Genomic DNA, 16,836 nt, shown 5'->3' with positions numbered 1-16,836 from the left:
CATGCAGACACTTGCATACCAAGTAGTCACTAAACATTTTACTGCCTTAGGCTGTTTGAGTAGAGACAGCCCCGCTTCCATACTGTCTAATGAAAATTTATTTACAATGTTTAATAAACAATAGCCACTTTACAGAGTACATAAGTGTACTCCCAGCAGTTCTTCTGAAAGCTGATGTGCATATTAGGTCATGAAATAGCTTCCAGCCATGCCATCTACTGGTGAGATCAATTAATGTTCAAGTTGGGAAAGAATGGGATGGGGTTGGGGGAAGACTAAAATTTCTTTATTTTTTTCCAAAGGAGGAACAGATCTTGAAAGGGGCAAAAAGAATGGAGTTCAGGCATCAGACGCAAGATCTAAAGAAAGTATCATCACAAAAATAAGTCTATTCTGCTTTGTTCTTGAACATAAATGAAAGATTTCTCCTTACCACCACTTTTCTATTTTGCTGGGAAATGTTATGGGTAGGTAAATCTTGTGGGAAATGGAGTCTGAAGATAGGAAAACAAAAGAGGCGGGGAAATGAGCTAAAAAGTATTTGTCCTCAGAGCCCTTCCCTTCCCTTTTGTCTTACACTTACACTTCCATAAACAAAGCAGTGGGAAACAACTGTCTCTTAACCAATACCTTGCAACATTTCATTAACCTTTGCGTTACTGTTTTCAAGAGTGTTTTTAGAAAATGTCATACATTTTTGCAAAAAAAGGTTTAATCTGTTAAAGGCAATCAATAGAATTTTTGTCTATTTCTAGTGGGAAGATTACAGAGTAAATTTTCAGAGCCAACTCCCACTCTTTGTTCAAAAGTACATTGCTCTCAAAAAGTATCTGTAGGAAGTTTTGAGTGTGTTTTATACAGGATGTGCTCTCTAAGTCTTTGTGAATACATACTGTACTGATAGTCATGTAAAAATAATCTAGTTTCTGGGAAAACAGCAAGTCAGTAGAGACTGAAGTACATGCCATGAATACAAAAAGGGAAAGAATTAGAAATTTCATGGAGAAGATGAGCTATATATCAAGGAACATTGAATTTAAAATAGAATAAGTAGATTGACACCTGGGAAAAGATACATGTTTTCTCCCCATTTGCATCCACTACAAAAGGAAACCAACATTACTGTAACAGTATAAGATACATTTCTTCTAATCCTAATAATCAATCTAGCAGTTGAGTAGTATGTGTGAGTGAAAGTCAAGGTGATAAGGATACTCATGTTGACACTTCATTCATAATGTGTTACCTACAGGGAAAACACCATCTACAACTGGAAAAAGCCACATGAGCATTAGTCAGTTAGACAGAGAAATAAAGAATGGACTATCAAGAAGAAAGAGGTACTGCTGGACAATTCTAGGCACTGCATACTGTACACCTCAGCTTCCAGTTCTGCAATCATCATAGAATGTATAATCCATAATGACAAGGTAAATCTGGAAAGAAAGGAGTTGGGGAAGGAAAAAAAAAGAGGGTATGAGTCATTTTAAAGCAGCAAGGAAAAATAAACCTAAATATGTTGGTGTGCGGGAGATGCCACATGATATAAAATAAGCAAACATCCATTAAAAATAAAATCATTTAAACAGCTTAGCTTGTTTAGTAGATCTCATTTAAGCCATTTCCAAAGTAAGTGTGTGTTACATGTCCACCTAAAGTTGCAAAATAATCTACTTTAGGTTATATATTTGTGACAGCAAGAGACCATCTTTTATAGCATAAGCACAAAGAGGCAGAGTTAAGAATGAGCTTTCAGTTTCAACCCTTGTTTAAAAATATGCTATAGTATTTACCATTAGTAGTCCAAAGCACTGCAGTATCACTATCCTTAGATGCAGCATTTTAAATAATTACTGTAGAAACCATAGTACTTTACAAGGGTAATTCAGTATTTCCTGATATTGTAATACTCAATTTATCTGCCTTAAAATTGCATTAAGGGTAGTAATTTTCTGTGAAATGTCCTTGGACTTTCTTACTTCTCTTTTAGATAGAAAGTAGAAGAAACATATTCATTGGATCATTGATGTAGAATTATTTGACTTGCCACCAGTGCTTAATTTGTGCCAGGGTTTGCCAGGTTTGAGCCCCAGCACCTCTAGGCTTGGCAGGTCATAACCCCGGCACCTCTGGGCTTGCTGTGTCAGTTACGAACATTAAAAAAAAATTGCTTGAGCCCCGGCACCTCTTTCATTACAAATCAAGCACTGCTTGCTACCTTCTGTATACTGACACTCTAACTGAGGTCTTTTGAATTCTGCTGTCCTTAATGAAGGCCTAATTATTATCTAGGAAAAGATAATCATTAACCTACATGACACTAGCAAACTGCATCCCCATTAAACTTATTCCAGTAGGGTCTTGCTGAAACAATAATTATTACCATCTACTGTTGTAGATTTTAAAGCACCTTTCTAGAACTGATGGTATCTGAGGCCACCATAAATTCAAATAACAATAATACTAAAGGTGTTACTTCACTAGCCCCAGAAATATATCTATATCAAAGATGGAAAGTGGAAGTTGAGGAACAGCACATAGCAAAGCAGTACAATAGTTCAGGACACTGTGTATTATTCAACTGAAACCACAGGAGAATTTTAGGTACTGTAGTAAGAATGCAATCTCCCATGTGGAATTTTTCCAGGATATTAGCTAACACTTTATGGTTTCAGCATAAATGCATCCTAACATTGGCATTTTCAGCCTTCACTGTTACTAAGATTGTTCATTTTGTTTTTAGAAACTGCAGCATTCCAATATACCAATCTGGGTTAATTTTAGTTTCAATCCCCAAGAAAACTCAAATAGCTTAATTATAGTTTACATAAACTCTACCTTTTCCTAAAGAATTCCTGAAAGATTTTTTTAAAAGCATATTGACTTTCCATAATTGGGCTTTGGTTTCCTAATGTGGCCCCAAACTGATCCTTTCAATAACAAGTTTCTAAGATCTTTCCTAAAAATGACAACAGGCTAATTATTCTACATTTTCTGGGCACTGCTTTCTTTAAAAATAATAGGTCTATTGAAATCCATCCAAACTGATTTATCTATTAAATGCTTCAATTTTGTTTCTAGAGTCCTTCAGAAGTATTATCTGCCCCTAAAGTCTAGTGTAATTTCACCGTCTAATTTTAGCGACTGTTTTAGTTGTTAGAGGTGAACAAGCTACTGCATTAACCTGAATTATTTTTTTACAAAATAAGTCTATTCAACTGGCTAAAGCTGCTTAATGTTAGAATATAGAGCCATTCACTCAGCCTTAGATTTTATTTTTTTTTAAATACATGAATGTTCTACATTTTTTTGTTTCATCCTGGGGAAGCTGTTCTCAACTTTAGGTGAAATCCTGATTCCACTGAAATCAATGGGAGTTTTCTTCTTTACTTCAGTGAGACCATTGTTAAGACCTCCATTTTACACTTCTCATGTCTGATGAAGCATGGAAATTGGAAACAATTATTTACACAGGAAATAATATCAGACTTAAAGTGGCCGCTCATGCAGGTTTCAAAGAATGAGTCTTCATTCTTCTCCTGATGATGGAGATGATCTTGCACACTACTGTATGGTTCCAGTCACTATAGAAGAATCCCCATGCAATTCCTACATGCCTAGTGGAATCCTGCTGGGAATCTCCATAACAGTGCTTTGTTCTGATCTGTAGTATGGCTCAACAGCTGTGAACTCTGCATGTTGACTTCCTGACCTCTCTTTCACTGGGCTCAAAAACTGAATATAGATTAAAGCAACTTGTTCTCTTCTTTCCTAAAGTTGCTATGCTTCTGCCCTTGGGTATGCTGTTTTGTCTGTATAAGGAGACCATTATTTTCAACGTATTGTTAAATGAGAGGGCATAAAGCACAGCAAATCGTAGATATGTATGGCTGGAAAGGAACTCAAGAGGTCATCTAGTCTAGCCTCCTATGCTGAGGAAGGACCAAGTAAACCTAGATGATCACTGGCAGGTGTTAATCTAACCTGTTCCTAAAAACCTCTCCAATGACTCAGATTTCACATCATACTTTAGTAATCTAATCCAGTACTGAATTATCTTTTACAGTTAGTTTTTCCTAATCTCCTTTGAGGTTGATTAAGACAATTACTTCTTGTCCTACCTTCAATGGACATGGAGAACAATATATCGCCATCCTTTTTATTACAACCCTCAACATATTGGAAGGTTCTCCTCAATCTTTTTTTCTCAAGACTAAACGTGCCCAATTTCTTTAACCTTTCCTTATAGGTCAGGTTTTCTAAACCTTTGACCACTTTTGTTGTGTGCTTCTTGGCGCTCTCCAGTTTGTTCACATCCTTTTTAAAGTGTGAAATCTAAGCACAGTACTCCAGCTGAGGCCTCCCCAGTGCTGAGTAGACTGGAACAATTATCTCCTGTGTCTTACATATGATACGTTTTTGTGAATACATCTCTTGCTAATACACCCTAGAATGATATTTGCCTTTTTTACAACTGCATCCCACTGTTGTCTCTTAGTGAGTTTGTGATCCACTATAACCCTCAGAACCTTTTATGCAGTACTACTGCCCAGCCAGTTGATCCCCATTTTGTATTTGGGCATTTGAATTTTTTCTTCCAAAGTGTAGTACTTTGAACATCGTGATTTCAGACAAATTCTCTGATTTTACAAGGTCCTTTTTGAATTCTAATTCTGTCCTCCAAAATGCTTGAAACTTCTCCCAACCTGGTGCCATCTGGTGGCTTTATAAGAATTGTGTACATCTACACTGCAGCAGGAACATGCTTCCCAGCTTGGGTAGACAGACACATGCTAGGTCTACTCTAGCTAGTGTTCCAAAAAGAGCTAAGTGACTAGGGGTAGCATGGTACTGTGTCCTCACTGTTTGACCACTTGTCCGTGTGTGACTGAGGCCATCGTCCATGGTTCTTTCCCAGTCAATTGTGCCAATTGTCTATCCTTTGGAGAAATCGTCTGTCCTTTGGGGAGTATTGTGGCAAAGTCATTGGAGGACTATCAGCTCTTAGCCTATGTCTTCACTGAAATGCAGGCAGGTCCTTGCCTGAGTTAAATCAGAGCCTGGGCTCTAAATCTGACCCACAGCCATATCAGGTAGCCCTGGCTTAAAAAAAAATCACCAAACAAGTCATGTTTTTGTGTGTGGATTTTTCAGATGGTAATAATAGTCAAACTGATTTTGGTCACACTATTAAGGGCTAGCTTTATAAATAGAATTTTGTCTCAAGCACCAATTAGAGATACTTGGTCACTGTGTGCAAGGAAAATAAAAGTCTGGCTTACTTAATCAGTACTTAACAACTTGGCATTTGACAGACAGGATCAAATGTGAGTTGGTAGTAAAAATTAGCGGGCCGAGTCCTCTCTGACCAAATATAAGAAATAGAAAGGGAGTAGAAATGTGATTACACAACCACAACAATTAACATTAAGGAATAGGTCTTACAACCAACAAACCCAGGGATACAGTAAATTGTGTTTGACAGTGTCCCTTTAAATTCAGATTATTTACATTGGATTAATTATAAAGTTTGCTAATGGATGGGAAATAAGGTGCTAACTAAGGATTAACACCATTAACATTCTGAAATGGAATGCAGTTTTTAAGTTGTTCCTACCTCCCTTACATTAAGAGCACAAAACAGAAATTGGAGAGAAATATTTTCAGTGTATCTGACAGTTCTCCGTGTAGTGTCAGTTTTGCAGTTTTGTTAGTGGTTAGTCGGTTCACTCATTTTCAAAAGAAGGGAAAATGTTGACAATTTTCCCTCTCGCACCTTCTTCCCCCCCCCCCCCCCCCCCCCCGTGTTTTTGGCTAGTTCTAGTCATTGGCTTGTCAGTCAGTGGAACAGGAGAAAGACATTCAGTTTTTCCCACTGGTTGAACATAAAACCAGTTGCTGCTAAGTTCTTTACAAAGTCACTAATAGCTACACATCTGAGCAGCGCTGTATATGTTGAACCTCATGAGACATAGAATAATCCTAGAAGGTTGCTGCCTTTTAGCTTCATTAGGCCCTGATCCAAAATCTGCTGAAGTCAGTTGAAAGAGTCCCATTGCATTCACATGGGCTTTGGATCAGGCCCTTGATATTGGCACACAATTGTCCTCTATCAGTAGAATGATCTCTTCAGCAACATCATTCTAGTCACCAAGGAAACAACCATTAGACAACTATATCAATCTCTGTTAAGAGGTCCAGCATGACCAAAATAGCTTACAGACCCCATCAAAAACCAGCTGGAAATCATTTAACACCTTAATAGTACATTCACGGAGCTGAAGAAATGTTGGAATGTAGTATCCTGATGCATTTAGAATTAGATGTGAAGTGTCCTTTATTTCAAAAAGAAAAATGAAATCTGTTACAGTTACAGTTTATCATCTTCCAGTTCTATCATACTTAGAGGGTATTGGCTGTCTGACCCAGTCTTTGTAGTCTCAACCTCATAGAAAGAGAGATCACAAGTCTGGATCAGGGCGCTGAAACTAACAATTAGATTAGCTTAAAAAACCCCAGCAGAAATAATTAAAAATGACAATCACTTTGTGATTAACTTTTCTGCATGTGAAATTTAATCCTTTTAAAATAACTTAGCAGTGCTACTCTATAGTTTATCTTCCCTTCTAGTACACATGCAATGGCAGACTTGTGAACTAATTCTGCATAAAGAAAAAGGGCCCATGCATTAACAAGGAAGGCCTGTGAACTTTATGTTATGAGACCTGTTTATGAACCTCTGAAAAGCAAATGCAAGAATTACATGCCAAGTGCTACTAGTCATAAATGTTAATATTATAATTTTTAATTTTAACATTCTGAATTAAATATAAATGAGTACTAAAATGATGTAATTGAATTAATTTCTTAAATTCTTCATAGCATTTAGCTAGATGACTCTTACTAACATGACTGGAATTTGCAAAGGTAAATCCCACTGCAGTGGGGAGTTTAATAAACTAAATAGATCTTAATATCCTTCAAGATTCTTATAACCTTTAGAATTTCATAATCAATGTAATTTTTTGGTTGTTCAGTCTACACACAACACCTTAACTTTGCCATCTGGTTCTCTAAAAATGTTCTGACTTCTATTTAGGTGCCTGTTCTTAAACACTTCGGGGCCAGATTATTCCTGGCTCTTGTGCAGATGCTCACGATTGTGTGTATACATAAAAGGAGCCTCTAACACCCATCACTAGACACAAGGGTCAGGCATGATTGTGGCCTCATTGCTGTGGGAAAAGTTGGGACAGTTGCCTCTGTGCACCTCTAAGTGCTCAAACCACCTCAACACAATAGTATAATGTGGGCTCTTCCCCAGAGAATCAGGAAGCTTAGGGAGAGATTGTGTCTACCCAGAGCTATGGCTAAAAGTTACAATCTAGCTTTTAGAATCCTAGCACAAGTGTGTACGTTTTAAAATAGTGTCAAGGCTGAGAAAAGATTTTTAAAGATGAAGGGATATTGGGACTTAAAAACAAACATACCAATAGCTGGATTTCCGTTATGTATTTGTAGTCAATTGGTTTCACTCTGAACTTTTGGCACCTGTAAAAATATGTCACTCTTCCCTGCTGTTGCCTGACTATGGTCTGAAATTTTGAACTTTTGTTGCTATAGATGGAGCTACAGTTCATGTACTCAGGAGGCAAGCCTGGAAAATGGATGGGGGGCGGAGGAAGGGGTTTGCAGACAGGTACAGCTGCTTTTAGAGGTTAAATTATCAGGATGATGAAGAAAGCTCCTGTTTTTCTAGTTGGCCTGTTACTTCTGTGTTTCATTAATTGGAGAGCCCTGCTAAAATGGAAATTTTCAGCTACTGCCAACAACAGACTTATTTGCTTGGGGGCTTTTTGAAAGTATCGCACTGCTGTTATTGTTTATGCATCTATTTTTTCACTGCAGCAAACTCTAACCATAGAAATAGTGCACATCACAAAGACCGTGACATTCAGAACTCTGTTTCTATATCAGGGATGAAATCATATGTCCACTGAAGTCAATGGGGATTCTGCTGTTGACTTCAATAGAGCCAGGACATCACCGCCAGGGCTTAAATGTATTAAATAGTCAGGAAATTAAGAATATTAATTTTGAAAAAATACTGTTTCTTATTTTGCATACAGCACAGTTCACCCAGTAAGATCCTGAAGTACTTTATAGATGGTATATGGGAAAGCCACTCATTCATTCACTAAATGCAGCCATTTATGGGGTGAAATGTGGCAAGAAAGCTATTAAAATGTGTTAGTAGTGTAATCAATGGCTTTACTTAACAGCATTTTGGTGTTTAAAATTTAGAGTATTTTTAAAAAGAGGACATTTGCAAACTCTGCACTAGTGAAATAAGATTAATAGTTTTTTTTTATCAATTCTCGGGCTCATAAGTCCAGAAGGGATCATTCTGATCATCTCCTGCTTAACCCAGACTATAGAATTTTAACTAGCAATTCCTGCAGTAGAGGGAATTTTTGTGAAAATGCTATCTAACAGACATGTAAAGAAAGAATAACCAAACAAATTATATGTAGAGTAAAGGATGTCATAGGACATAACAGTGCCCAACTAATGTCAATTCAATTGCTAATGAACATGTGTACAGTATTCTGTGTGATTGTGATATAATGTAATTGTGATGGATTTGTAGCTGCCTGTAATGTGCACTGTATCTTCAATGGTTTCAGAGTAGCAGCCGTGTTAGTCTGTATTCGCAAAAAGAAAAGGAGTACTTGTGGCACCTTAGAGACCAACAAAATTATTTGAGCATAAGCTTTCGTGAGCTACAGCTCACTTCATCGGATGCATTCAGCCTACACAGAGCCCAGACCTGAAGAAGAGCTCTTCTGCACCTGCACCTGGAGCTGCACCTGCACCTGGAGCTGCAGCTAGCAAGAGATGTCAAGAGTAACAAGAAGGGTTTCTTCAGGTATGTTGGCAACAAGAAGAAAGCCAAGGAAAGTGTGGGCCCCTTACTGAATGAGGGAGGCAACCTAGTGACAGAGGATGTGGAAAAAGCTAATGTACTCAATGCTTTTTTTGCCTCTGTTTTCACTAACAAGGTCAGCTCCCAGACTGCTGCGCTGGGCATCACAGAATGGGGAAGAGATGGCCAGCCCTCTGTGGAGATAGAGGTGGTTAGGGACTATTTAGAAAAGCTGGACGTGCACAAGTCCATGGGGCCGGACGAGTTACATCCGAGAGTGCTGAAGGAACTGGCGGCTGTGATTGCAGAGCCCTTGGCCATTATCTTTGAAAACTCGTGGCGAACGGGGGAAGTCCCGGATGACTGGAAAAAGGCTAATGTAGTGCCAATCTTTAAAAAAGGGAAGAAGGAGGATCCTGGGAACTACAGGCCAGTCAGCCTCACCTCAGTCCCTGGAAAAATCATGGAGCAGGTCCTCAAAGAATCAATCCTGAAGTACTTACATGAGAGGAAAGTGATCAGGAACAGTCAGCATGGATTCACCAAGGGAAGGTCATGCCTGACTAATCTAATCGCCTTTTATGATGAGATTACTGGTTCTGTGGATGAAGGGAAAGCAGTGGATGTATTGTTTCTTGACTTTAGCAAAGCTTTTGACACGGTCTCCCACAGTATTCTTGTCAGCAAGTTAAGGAAGTATGGGCTAGATGAATGCACTATAAGGTGGGTAGAAAGCTGGCTAGATTGTCGGGCTCAACGGGTAGTGATCAATGGCTCCATGTCTAGTTGGCAGCCGGTGTCAAGTGGAGTGCCCCAGGGGTCGGTCCTGGGGCCGGTTTTGTTCAATATCTTCATAAATGATCTGGAGGATGGTGTGGATTGCACTCTCAGCAAATTTGCAGATGATACTAAACTGGGAGGAGTGGTAGATACGCTGGAGGGGAGGGATAGGATACAGAAGGACCTAGACAAATTGGAGGATTGGGCCAAAAGAAATCTGATGAGGTTCAATAAGGATAAGTGCAGGGTCCTGCACTTAGGATGGAAGAATCCAATGCACCGCTACAGACTAGGGACCGAATGGCTAGGCAGCAGTTCTGCGGAAAAGGACCTAGGGGTGACAGTGGACGAGAAGCTGGATATGAGTCAACAGTGTGCCCTTGTTGCCAAGAAGGCCAATGGCATTTTGGGATGTATAAGTAGGGGCATAGCGAGCAGATCGAGGGATGTGATCGTTCCCCTCTATTCGACACTGGTGAGGCCTCATCTGGAGTACTGTGTCCAGTTTTGGGCCCCACACTACAAGAAGGATGTGGATAAATTGGAGAGAGTCCAGCGAAGGGCAACAAAAATGATTAGGGGTCTAGAGCACATGACTTATGAAGAGAGGCTGAGGGAGCTGGGATTGTTTAGTCTGCAGAAGAGAAGAATGAGGGGGGATTTGATAGCTGCTTTCAACTACCTGAAAGGGGGTTCCAAAGAGGATGGCTCTAGACTGTTCTCAATGGTAGCAGATGACAGAACGAGGAGTAATGGTCTCAAGTTGCAATGGGGGAGGTTTAGATTGGATATTAGGAAAAACTTTTTCACTAAGAGGGTGGTGAAACACTGGAATGCGTTACCTAGGGAGGTGGTAGAATCTCCTTCCTTAGAGGTTTTTAAGGTCAGGCTTGACAAAGCCCTGGCTGGGATGATTTAACTGGGAATTGGTCCTGCTTCGAGCAGGGGGTTGGACTAGATGACCTTCTGGGGTCCCTTCCAACCCTGATATTCTATGATTCTATGATTCTATGATAAATATTTCTCAGGAAATGTACCCCTGAACCAAGGGTGGTTCCTGATATTCTCAACTCTTTGCAAAAACTTGAAAGACTATGTAAAGCTATTTGCTTTGAATTTTGGCCCTATTTCTGGAACTATCAGACCCATTTTCAGTAGTAGGAACTAAGTTCTGGAGGGGAGGATCAAAAGTCTCTGGAGGGTTTAAAGACACAGAGAGATAGTCTACACTACCACACTGATGCAGCTGCGCCAATGTAGCGCATTTGGCGGAGATGCGCTATGCGAATGGGAGAGCATTACAGGATGATATTTACCTCCCTTTTAAAATGCTTACAGAGCCACTGATGAAAAACACTGTACAAGGACTAAGTATTTTTAATGACAAACATTAATATTTTCTTTTATTTGAAACTATCCTGAGTTCGGGTCCTGTGCTCTTTCCACTAGGCAACACTGTCTTCCCAACTTTGCACTATATACTTCCTATATATACTACATAGTACATATACATGCAATATATACACTATGTGGTATATATATCCCCAAATTCTATAGTTTCTGTCTTCTATTTTTGAAAATATTTTTGGCTTAAGAATTATAATCAAAGACCTGTTTATTCTATACTGTATGGTATAAATCTTACAGTATCTGATTATCCACAGAAATCACTGTGCTAAGTTTAATTATGTTTAATTTCTGAGGTTAGGTTGATACTTCTGCCTGTGGAAAGCTACACTTTAACCCACTAGTCTGTGGCTGTCTGGATAACAGAGAATAATGGCTGGTCTCAGATCATCATTAATTATTACCAATTATTATATCTATTGAGCACCAACAATGTGTTTAGAATTATGCAAACATACAGGAAAACACAATCTCACTGCCACCAGTTGAGTACTACTACTGAATACTGTCTATTAGAGCCTAATTTAACAAGGTGCTTGCGCCACTGCCCTTTGCACGAATACTCACTCAATGGGCATGGAATGAGATCATCACTTCACATGTTCTTCTCCAAGCAGGGAATTGCTTTAGGGACACAAGGAATCCATGTAGTGGTAGTAAGTAAAGGAAAAGCCCTATCTGTATGGCCTGAATACACCTGAATTATGTGAGAAGCTTCCATTTAGCAATCTCCCCTTTTCTCCTTTGTCACATTGAGCTTATATCTATACGCTCGGTTTATAGTTCTACAGTGTCATCATGCAAATCTCCTAGTGTTCTAACTAATACAGATTTTATTCTTCATGGCCATAAATAAATTCCTCTGATGGTATATTTATAATTTAGTGCCTGATTTTGATGTCCTTTTTCACATTCAACCATATGGCTAGTCATATCAGAATCTGGCACTTAGTAATTAACCAGTGGCTTTTTTCTCACTCTGAGAAATGGAGTATGATCTTGGAGCCACTGGTATGCCAGAGATTTTGGTTTCCCTGTGTACCTGTAGGTAGGAATTAACCATAGCAGGTCATGTAAGGAAAGCAGGTGTATAAGCCAAACAAATCTGGCATCTGAAGAAACGTTTATTTGAGAGAAGTACTCCCTCTTCAGAAATGCTGCTTCATTAAGGGATAATCAGGAATGCATCAATAAAGTGACATAACTGATTACTCATGCATCTGTCTCACTATTTTTTATACTGCTTAGGCCTGCCAGCAGCCGTTGTAGCAACAGCAAGTTGCCACTGCATTAGAGTTGGGTTGATATTAGTGGAGTTCCAACTGACAAATGCACATTGCTTTAAACTGCAAGATCTTACAAAGTTGCTTTATGCAGATATGACTGAACTTGATGTGCATATGATTGCTACTGACATAAAAATGTCAATAAAGGTCATTAACAGCATAATATTTGAATTCTATTGAAGAACACCATTACAATTTGCATGATGAATATTAAAGGATAGCTGTTGTATAAGTAGAAGCTTCTAAAAACAGGATCTGCTAAATGTTGCTTAGCAATGCTCAAATGCATTATAATTAAATGCAGAAATATGTTTTGGGACAAAGTTAAAGGTTGTGATTCCAATGACATAAAAATTGTTTCCCCACAGTAACTTTAACTCTGCCATCTTGCACATGTGTATTGTGGTAGGAAAAGTTTATTTCAGTGAGTGAGTTTCAGGTTGGATGGTAGTAGAAGTAGAGAGCAGAAGGGGCTCAAAGGAAGTGTTGTCTTCAGTCTTTGTATGTATCAAGGGAAAACAGGAGGTGAATTTCTGGCCTGGTTCAAGTCAATGTGAGTTTTTAGAGAATTTAAATTCAGATTTGGTATTGACAGCCATGTCCACAAACATTTTTTTTAAAAATGGTGGTAGCTAAGGGATGTGGAAAGAGGTGAGGACTTGAATGTGAAGTCAAATTCATCACATTAACCAGGACATTGTGTATCATTAGGGATTTCTAGTTAATGAATCAGGTATTAAAGACAACAAGTGCTCTCTTGGGAGCTGGGAGGGCTCAGGAAGTGGCTTTATTAGGCATAATAGTTTTGAAGTACTTTTTGGTGTTTGTCATCTCCACCATGATGATAAGGAAGTTGGTAGCTTCTCCTGATAGTGGATTTTCCTAACCCTTTGTGTAGATAAGGTGATTATTCAGGCTTCTCTTCTAACGGAGCAATCATTTTGCCCCCACACTTTCTGAGTTGGAAATGATACTCACTTTTCTGCTTTCAACAAAACAAACAGACACAGAAGGGAGAAGAGAAATAGGAGAGTAAAGATGGAAGAAATATGGCTTTTGTTGATGTTCTCTGGATACAGGGTGGCTGGCCAGTCATGGACGGAGGCTTTAGGCTAGCACATTGGTCACAATGGCTGTTGCTCTGAACCTCAACTCATATCCCTTGTAGAGGGACTCATCTGGCTGCTCTGATCAAGTCCATCTCTCAGGCCAAGCAGACCTGGATGGGCCATCTCATCTTGCTGTACAATGCCGCTGATTTCAGGATCAGAAGGAAAGCTGTGGGGAGGGGGGAAGAGGGTCAGGAAGAAGATAGCAGGGGATAGAAAGGGACACATGAAGAAGGGGAAGACAACAGAATTTCAATATCAGGCTAAGGTACTCCCAGTTGCAGTAATGGTGGTCACACTGCTATTTTTCACACGGTAGCTCAAGCAGAGCTAGTGTGTGCCTGTCTACCTGTGCTGGGAAACATGCTCCCAGCTGCAAAGTAAACATACCCTAAGCGATTCAGTGCCAGAGATAGGGTGGGGGAAGGGAGGGAAATAAGAGGGAAGGGAGAAATCCCACATTTCCTGGTCTCATGTTCCAACCACTAGATCACATCTGACCATGCTGCTGGAACATTAATGTCCTCTACAGAAAAATGTTCTGATTAATAAGGTTTTATTTAACTTAGTAACTACTGATTAACTCAGATTTATTAAACTGATACATTAAGTTTTAACACCAGACATAGAGCCTCTCATTTTATCTTTCCTGCATATACTCTACTCACAGGCAAGATCTAAGGGAGCGAGGGCAGTATGCCCTTCCAGATAACTATTCCTATGAGATCTTGTCTGACTCTTTAAATGAGGGTAATTCACCAGTGGCATCATGGACTTTATTTGATTTATAGTGTAAAAGACTTTTTAGACTAATTTAATCAGCTATGTACTTTCAGGTTAGTCCTTAGGCTGTTCTACTCTGCATTGTATTCAAGATCCTGTACCAGACTTCTGCATTTGAAAGTCTCATATTTAAAGACTGAGAGGTTTTGGACTTTGGTAGTTACAATTCTTGCTGACAAGCTTAATACCCTATGGGAAGATATTGACAAGAGACCAAACTTTCAACTTGAAAATCAAACAACTATCATTGACAACATTTTTTCAAACCTCTGAGAGGTTCTTATTAGGATAGTCTCAATGAATTTCTTCTTTCTCTACTATTTACATTTCAATTATTGTGTATAATGCATGCAGGCAGTTCTGGCATAAGCCCTTGTCTGAATGCCTTGGTCTTTGAACTAACTGAAGTGAAGGTGCTACACAGAAAGCCCATTCAAATTTCAAGGGAAAGAAATGTCTTTATGTTGCAATATTGGATTTTTAACAGTGAGGGTAATTAACCATTTAGTTTACCAAAGATTGTGATGGATTCTCTTTCACTGACATTTTTTTTAAATCAAGATTTAGATATTTTTCTAAAAAAATATGCTGTAGTTCAAATGGGAAATAATTAATTGCCCTAGGTTATAAATTAGGTCAGATTAGCTGATCACAGTAGTACCATCTGGCCTTATCCATGAATTATTCAACAGAGACTGATCCCACTAACCAATTAAGGTCTGATGTTGGTGAACTGTGAAGGGAATTATGTTCAATCATCTATAAGGATGATGGCCAAGATGTGAGATCTGACCCGCGGGAGAGGACAAAGCAGAGAAAGATCAATCTCCCCTCTTCGTCCTTTTCCCCAGTCCCCTCCCCCACACCAAAAAAAGGACTAGATCATCTCCTCCTTTAAAAAAAAAAACATGTTTTTTTTAATTATCCGATGATAAATTGTTTCCCAAATCGATACATAAAGAAGGCCTATTCTGCAGCCTTTCTAGACTCAGAGCTGTACTTCTGCCTTCTGTCATATGCTTGTGTGTGTAAGAGCCACCTGATCATATGTGACACTGACTCTTTACTCTAAATTTTAATATAAAATGCATCACTTATTTGAAAGAATACTCAAAGCAGCAACATATTTTTTTAAATTTATTAATGTATTTCCTTAAGGGGTGAATGTTCAAACTATTAACTGTCCAAATTTCCTTAGCTGGCACTTCTAGCAGACGTTCATTTATCTTTAGGGTTGATCCACCTCCCCTGAGGCTGCTTGTAAAAAGCATCCCACACAACCAACAGCCAAATAAAATGCCATGCTCTTGCATCAATAAGGGTCAAGGTATTTACCTCTGACAACCAGATTTGTAATTGGATAAAACTATGGCATTCAAGGATTAAGGGAAAATTGGTGATGCATATTAAAATCCAGCCATTAGAAATTAATAGTAAATCCTCTATTAAATTATATTTAAACAACACCAATTATAGGATTAAAAACAAATGATAGGTGTTTATCAGACACTGAACATATATCAAAGTGTTTAACAAAACTGGTAAAAAGGGAAATTGTGTTAACTAGTTGAAACTCTCTACAACCATAACAATAAATCATTAACAAGATGATATCATAACTGAACCAGGCTCTTATGGCTTTTTCAAATGGCATCAATGAACTAGAAAATTGTTATACTATAGAGAAGAATGTGTTCTAGTACTACAATAAATCATTTTACTGAAAAAAATCACAATTTAAATTAAAATCATTTATAATTAATTTAAAAGGAACTTTGAACATATTTGATTTCAAAGAGAAACTTGTGTGATGGATCCAAGTAATTGTTATCTTATTGGCCATTTACTTCTGTCAAGGCTAATTCCCCACTCTGGCACTTCGAATGCAGAAGGTGGGGGTCTGCAAAGAGTCTAAAAATTAATACTGGCCACTCCAGGCTTACATTAAACTCCCAAGGTTACAGCTTCTCTCTGACCTTGGATTGGTAGATGCTGGCATCACTTTGAGAGCCCAGGAAGGCGCACTTGGGAATTCCTTCCGGCTGGATACCCTCAAGCCCTTTCACACACACACCCCCCCCACATCCGGGGAAGAGCTCAGAAAGAAAAAAAAGAAATCAGCTGTTGCCACCAACTAATTAAACAACATGTGGACAAACCTCTTAAGACACAAAAATCCAATTCTGTTCTTAAAAAAAGGTAAATTTTATTAGAAAGAAAGAAAGAAAGAAAGAAAGAAAGAAAGAAAGAAAGAAAGAAAGAAAGAAAGAAAGAAAGAAAGAAAGAAAGAAAGAAAGAAAGAAAGAAAGAAAGAATCTGGGAACTCAGGCTATTGCTAGATTTTAAAAGAGCAACTACAAGGATTAAGCACCAAAAATAGCTTTCTTGAGGTCCAGCTTAAAGGTTACAAGCAAAACAAAAGCACCTGGGGTTAGCACAGAGCAATCCACAAGCCATAAAGAAATAAAAGGGATAAACCTAATTGCGTCTTCCTAGACATTCCTGATCTACTTACTTATCTGGGGTTTTAGATGAGTGGTTTCTA

Source organism: Natator depressus, chromosome 2, assembly GCF_965152275.1.
Source record: "Natator depressus isolate rNatDep1 chromosome 2, rNatDep2.hap1, whole genome shotgun sequence".
In the NCBI taxonomy this organism is placed as follows: domain Eukaryota; kingdom Metazoa; phylum Chordata; order Testudines; family Cheloniidae; genus Natator; species Natator depressus.
The sequence above is the reverse complement of the archived record's forward strand: the minus strand, read 5'-3'. Positions refer to the sequence as shown.